Source organism: Hevea brasiliensis, chromosome 8 (assembly GCF_030052815.1).
Source record: "Hevea brasiliensis isolate MT/VB/25A 57/8 chromosome 8, ASM3005281v1, whole genome shotgun sequence".
Lineage (NCBI taxonomy): Eukaryota > Viridiplantae > Streptophyta > Magnoliopsida > Malpighiales > Euphorbiaceae > Hevea > Hevea brasiliensis.
This window is the reverse complement of record NC_079500.1, coordinates 25,142,672-25,149,786: the sequence shown is the minus strand read 5'-3', so window position 1 is coordinate 25,149,786 and position 7,115 is coordinate 25,142,672. Positions and strand designations below refer to the sequence as shown.

Genomic DNA, 7,115 nt, shown 5'->3' with positions numbered 1-7,115 from the left:
AGGGGGTGCTGGCGATCTGTACCCTTGCTGTTTGTTCATTGGTTGATTTTGGGAATGTGACCATGAGAAATTTAGGTGGTTCCTCCATCCAGGATTATAAGTATTTAAGCACAGATTGTTGAGCTGCCTCTGGCTGAAGGTCCCTCCGTTATTCACATAGTTCATCTATTTTGTGGAGGGTTCATTGAAGTTGTTGAATTCTGAAGTCGTATATCCTCCTCCACAGTCATCATTGTGCTGGTTGCTTATACCAACAGCGTTGGCTTGCATTCTGTCAAGCCGCTTCATGAGCTGATCAAATTGAGCATTTATCATGCTTAGGGCATCCATTTCCAGGATCCCTACTGTTCTTCTTGTGTTTCCTCTTTCATTTGACCACTCGTAGTTGTGATATGCGACCCTCTCCAGAAGTTCAAGTGCTTGTATCACTGTTTTCTCCATTAAGTCACCTTCTGTAGCTGAATCTACCGTGCTCCTTATAGAAGGTAGTAGCCTATTATAGAAATTCTGAACTAGGAGCCAATCTTCTATGCCATGGTGTGGACATTCCCTCTGCAGGTCCTTATATCTTTCCCATGCGTTATAGAGTGATTCACCTTCCTTTTGTCTAAAAGTGTTGAGTTCAACCCTCAACTTTACAGTCTTTGCAGGTGGGAAATACCTTGCTAGAAATGCTTGTGAGAGGTTTTCCCAAGTGGTGAATGTTCCAGCTGGTTGAGAAAGTAACCACTTCCTTGCTCTGTCTCGAAGGGAGAATGGGAATGCTCTAAGCCTTATAGCTTGATCAGATACTCCATTCATCTTGAATGAATCACATAGGGCAAGAAAACACTAGAGGTGGTAATGAGGATCTTCTGTTGGTGAATCCCCAAACTATGTCTGTTGGATCATCTGGAGCCATGCTGGTTTTAATTCAAAATTATTGGCATCCACTGTGGGTCTTGTAACACTAGGTTGGAATCCTTGTATAGATGGAGCTCTGTAATCCTTCAAGAGTCTTGGCCTGTTGTTGTTGTTGTCAGCCATGATTGGAGTTTCTGGATTTTCTTGATCTTGCTCTTGGTGTCTCCTTTCTCTCCTGATTGCTCTCAGAGTTCTACCTATCTCAGGATCCAAGTCCAAAACTTCTTCTTCTGGCTTTGCTCTGGTCATGCACTAGACCAAATGCCTGAGAGAAAATAAAAGAAATAAAACAAATTAAATAAAACTAAATAATAAATACCAATGCCTAAATTAGCTAAATTGTCTATCGCTTAATATTACTAAAGCTAAATTCCCTGGCAACGGTGCCAAAAACTTATTTGCTGGTTTTTCAACCCTGCAAGTACACGAATCGTTAACAAGCAATAAAGTAGTGAGTGAAGTATCGTCCCACGATAAATTTAGTTAGTAAGTACCAGACTACACAACAGTTCTGATTGTTTAGGCTACCGAATATGAATGAAGAGCATATAAAGACTACACAACAGTTCTGACTATTTAGGCTACCGAATATGAATGAAGAGTATATAAAACTTATTTTGGAAGCTGAAAATAAACTTTGAATAAAACTTATCTATTGAAACAATTCCAGAATTAAGATTTCACACTGTAATCTTATTATGGATTTTAATCTCGTCTATTCATTAGATTGAGGATCGTCACTTTGATGGAAATTAATCCTAGGATATCCTAGGTCCTCTTTTAAGGCACCTAAGGTGTGGTCCGATTAGAACCAAACCTTACTTTCGTTGGTGATTAGTCCTAATAAAATCCTTTAAGATCTATGATTAATTTTGGAACTCCACAAAGGTCATCAGCCTATCTCTAGGTTAGATTTCCTAGGTTCAAAATCTTGATTTTCTAATATTAATCTTTACCTTTCAGTCCTTCAATTAATATTTGTAATCAATACTAAGTAGGTACCAACACATAGCATGCATTAAGATCACAAGAAATTGAATCAAATAGTAAAACTCAAATCCAATAAATAAAACTCAGTATTCGTCCATAATAATAATTACAAGCGTTACTCTCCCAATTCCAGAATCAAGGATTTACTCACTCATGGTGAGTTTAACAAACATAATAGAAATAAAATAAGAGAACATGAATGGTCTTAAAGAAATAGAACAAAAGAACCGATGAGGATTTTCTGCAGCCTTGAACTTGTAGAACTTCAATTGGGAGCTTCCCTCTTGTACTGATGATCTACTCTCCATGACGGCTATGAAGGATGTGAGTATGAAGGTGAGATTAGGTCTGGAATTAAGATTTCTCTCCTAAAACTTAAAAAAACTAGAAAACTAAACTCCTTTCTATTTTCTGCGGCTCCTCTATTTATATTGAATGATCTAGGGTTAGGTTTTTAGAGTCCTCAAGGCATTAGGAGTCTCTTCTCTCTGTTAAAGCTGGAGCTGGAACCAATTCAGGAAACTGATCGTCATGTGATACACGGCCCGTGTGTCACTACATAGCCCAGGGCCGTGTAACTTACTGGAGCTTGAATTATTGCATCTTATATCGGGACAGGACTTTACACGAGCCTCAAGTAGTTACACGGGCCTGATTTCATGGCCCATGTACTTTTGTACTTCAGGGAAATCTTCTAGCTTCGCCCAGCAAAGACTTACATGGGTCTTCACATTTTACAGGGGGCATGGTACACAACCCGTGTACTTTGATTCTTCCTTGGCTCTTTGTCTTTCTCCTGGCAGTAAGTTACACGTGTCTGTGGCTTCGATTACACGGCTTGTATAAGGTGTATCAGCAACACTTCTCAATTCTTTAGCCTTTCCAAGCTCTCTACTCTGCTCCTATGCCTTGGAAGCTCTTCAAAACACTTGGAAACATACAGAAAACATAAAATTCAGAGTTTAGCAATGGAATTTATAAAAGTACTTGAAATTGATGATTATGTATGAGATTACTTATCTAAATGCTATGAAATATTATACAAATGTACTTAAAAATATCTATATAATACAAGTGTATCAGTGCACATAACCTACTGCCATATCTTAACACTCTTTTTCTATGAAATCAAAACTCACGGTTCTCAACCTCTTGCACTGTTTTAGCTATATTTACTAACTTAGGTCTTCATGCTACCTCTTTGCTACTTTTCTTAAGTATACTGATGTCACCTTCATTTGAGCTATCAAGGTACCCTTAACTGATAACTCCAGCTGTAACCCTTCTCGAATCAACTAGTGCAACTCCTTTAAGATAGGCCACCTTTCTATCGATATATGGGCCAAATTGCCAAATGATTTTTAGCTGAGGGCATCTGTAATAACATTTGCCTTTCTCAGATGGTACTAGATAGTATAACCATAATCACTACGTAATTTTACTCATCTCCTTTGTCTGAGATTCAACTCTTTCTAGTTAAAGATATACTGGAGACTCTTATTGTACTGGAGACTCTTGTGGTTTGTGAAAATTTTACACTTAGCCCTTTTCAAAACACATATGGAAATTCTCTTACTAAGGAAATTCTGTTCTCTATAACTTCTTTAACATGTGCTAAAAACCCTTTACACCCTTTTCAAAACATCTTTTTAGCTTGCATGGATGAGATCATAACCTTTATAGGTGCTATCTAATCTCATTAGAACACTGCAACTAACCCATCTTATCCTTTAAACTCTACTATCTTGCTTCTACAGTCCAAGGTAGCATAATTGGTTAAGAGCCAATCCATTACTGGAATGACATCAAAATCTGTCAACTCTAGAACTACTAGGTTAGCTAGAAAACACCTATCCTTGATCATCATTGGTCAAGTGTAACAGATCATTCCTATTGTTAAAGGGCCACACTTAGGTCCACTAACAAGCAATGAACATTCTAAACTTGAGACTACCAATCCTAATCTTAAGACTATATCAGGGTTAACAAAAAGTGTGATGCACTCGAATCAATCAAAATATGCACATTGAAATTTCCTATATAAAGGTTACCTGACACCATAGTGTTGGAGGTATTGGCTTTCTATTGTGTCATGGTAAAGATCTAAGTTGGTGTTGTTGAATCGCTTCCTTGTGAACTTAATGTTGAGGATGAAGAACCTCATCCTCTACCTTGTCCCTTTCCTAATGAGGGATCCATAAAAGTGTATCTCCCTATCGATTGGGCCACATTGCCTAACCCTGCTTATTTAGAAGCCTCCCTTTCCATATTAGGACATTCTTACGACTTATGTCCCTTTTGTCCACATCTATAACACTTAAAGTTTCTGAACCTATATGGTCTTCGATGAGGTTTCTGAAGGAGTGGAAGCGTGATTATTGGACATTAGAACCTTGAATTTCAAAAATTATTTCTAAGGTTACATGCACCATACTAAGTTTCTTATGAACCTAATCAATTTCCAATGCCCAATTGCATACCAAAACATATTTTAGCATGTATTAAAATTTCATTTTCCATTAAAGATTATGAATTAACTTTTAATTCAATCAAACCCTAACTAAAAGAGGGATTTTTAGATACTAACCTGTTGATGCACAATTGATGCAATCTTAGGATGCTCTTAGGAACCCAAATGTTGTCCCTCTAGCTTGTCCACCACAAGCACACCAAGAAGCAACTATGGCAGCCCCAAATATTACCTCTCAAGCTTTGCCAACCACTTGAAGATGGGGTTTAGTGCTTTAGTGAAGGTTAATGGGTATTTAGGACATTAAAAACCTTTCTAGCAATTTTAATTCAAAGAACAAAGGGATTTTTCTTTGAATCAAGTGAGAAAAGAAGAGAGGAGATGGACTCTCCAAAGGTGTAGTCCACTTTGAAGAGAGGAAGAAGAATGTTAATTTTGTTTCTTCTTTCTTTTCCTTTTATACTTAGGTTAAAATCTCATTAACCCTTTTTGCCACATGTCACTACTAGATTTAATCTTACTTTTATTGACTTAATCTCATCAAGTCAAGTGTCAAAGGTAGATTGAATCTTAACTTTTATCATCTTGCATGATTGGAAGACAAATGGCAAGCTTATTTGGTGCCATGTGTCACCATCTCATGGTGCCACATGTCACAATATGAAATGACCAATTTGCCCTTACTTTTTAATTTGAGTTCTCAACCCAAAATTATAATTTCTCCTCTTTAAATTAATTTATATCAAATATAAATAAATAAATTAATTAATTAATCTCCATTAATTAATTTCTCATAATTAAATTCATATTTAATCAAATTAAATATAAATTTAATTTATACTATACATCCAATAATCTAGATTTGGTTTCAAGTCATGCTAGGGACTTTGCAATCTTATTGCAAACCAAACCTCTTTAATTAATTAATTAAACTCTTTAATTAATCAATTAAATCACATTTTAAATGGTGATTAGCTTGTGTAGATGTGTGACTTACTAGGCTCATTACTCATTGGCAATGAGTAATGATATTAACTCTTAATATCATTAGAACTCTTTCTTACTGTAAATGATTTCTCTAAATTATTTCAGGCATCTCATAAACCATGGTTGACACCTAGCATAGTATGTCATGGCCACCCAATCAATATAATAAGGAATACCTTAAATGAACCTTTAATCATATATTACCATGCACTAGAATCTCTCCGTTACAAAATCCCAATTCGAGCTGGAGTCATGATTAATGTCAAACCCTATTTGCTATGAACATTATGTTTCTCTTTTAATTTCAGTTCCTGATTAATTAGATTTTCTTATCAGAAACTCTTTTCTGACTAAATTTGTCTATCCTGGCTAAGAAATTGAAACATTAAGAATAATTAAATGAACATAGAATTTTATCCCTATTTACTTAGGGTAACAGATTACATCTTGATCAGCACCTATCTCCATATATAACTAGTAAGAGCCAACACATGCCCATATACCCATACACAGTACAAGTATGAAAGTAGTATCAAACTCAAACCACCTGTATACAAGATAACTGTGTTATCTCAGGTCTAAAGATTATACGCACTGATATGATATATGACAATGTATTGACAAGAGTAAACTCCATGTGCTTTTTATAAGCGTCACTGGTTTGGCCTACTTATTATGTATAAGTGCCTATCATATTTGTTATGCGGCATGAGACTCACCACTCCACCTTATTTATATCTCATATAAATACCTTGGAAATAAACATGATTACAATCTTTCTGGATAAGTCATGTCCTTTGTGAAGTATCCTCGATTGTGAACCTGTTTATGATACTTTGTGCTAGAAATACTGTCACTCATATTCTTAACAACTTAAGAATAGGATTTCTAACAAAATATCAATGGACCTTTTCTATTACACATAAATATATTATGTAAACGGAAAAGTGAAATTGCCTTTTAGTAATAAAATATGTACAAGATAAATAAAAAATGATATGCTCTAGGGCATATTACTAATAATCTCCCACTAGCACTAAAGCCATTCATTATAATATCTTAGACCCATCTTCTCAAGATATTGATCTAACTGAGTTTGTGACATAGGCTTTGTGAATGGATTAGCTGGATTTTCAGCTGATGCTATTTTTTGCATGGCTATATTGCCTCGCCCAACTATTGAAGGAACGGAAGCGTGAAAAACACAAGTTTATACCATTGAATTCAAAATTTTTCACCTAGGGTCACATGCACCATGCAAGATTTATTTTTATCTATTTGATTTCAATGATAAACAACATATTAAAACTCTTTTAATATGTTTTTGGATCTGTATTTGCCATTTAATATTTTAAAATTAATCAGATTAATTTTAGAACCCTAGATTAAATCAAGAACGATTACACTAACCTCTTGATGTACTGCAGCGTGTCTGCGCCTTTGAGATTCGTCTTCAGGACACCAGATGTTGTCCCTCTAGCTTGTCCACACCAAGAACACCTATGGCAGCCCTTGAACAGCTTCTAAAGCCTTTTCTATTAATTAGAAATTCAAGTTCTGCCTTTTAAGAGATTAGAGATGTAAACAGGACACTAGAAACAATTTCTAGTGTTCTTAATTCAAGAGATGGATGGCTAATCTCTTTGAATTGATGAGAGATGAAGAGAAATAGCTGGAGAGGCTCAAAGTGGCGTGACAAATGAGAGGGAGGCTGCTGGTTATGTTTTCTTTTCATAACCACACTTAAATAGCTAGGTTAACACAT

The 7,115-nt window shown here is 35.7% G+C and overlaps 1 non-coding gene across 1 annotated transcript; it reads left to right on the top strand.

The window, feature by feature from the left end:
• Positions 1 to 529: 529 nt before the first annotated feature.
• On the top strand, positions 530 to 636 carry LOC131182733 (small nucleolar RNA R71). The gene has a single exon (XR_009150993.1). It is a non-coding gene; the product is annotated as a small nucleolar RNA R71 (small nucleolar RNA).
• The last annotated feature ends 6,479 nt before the right edge of the window (positions 637 to 7,115 follow it).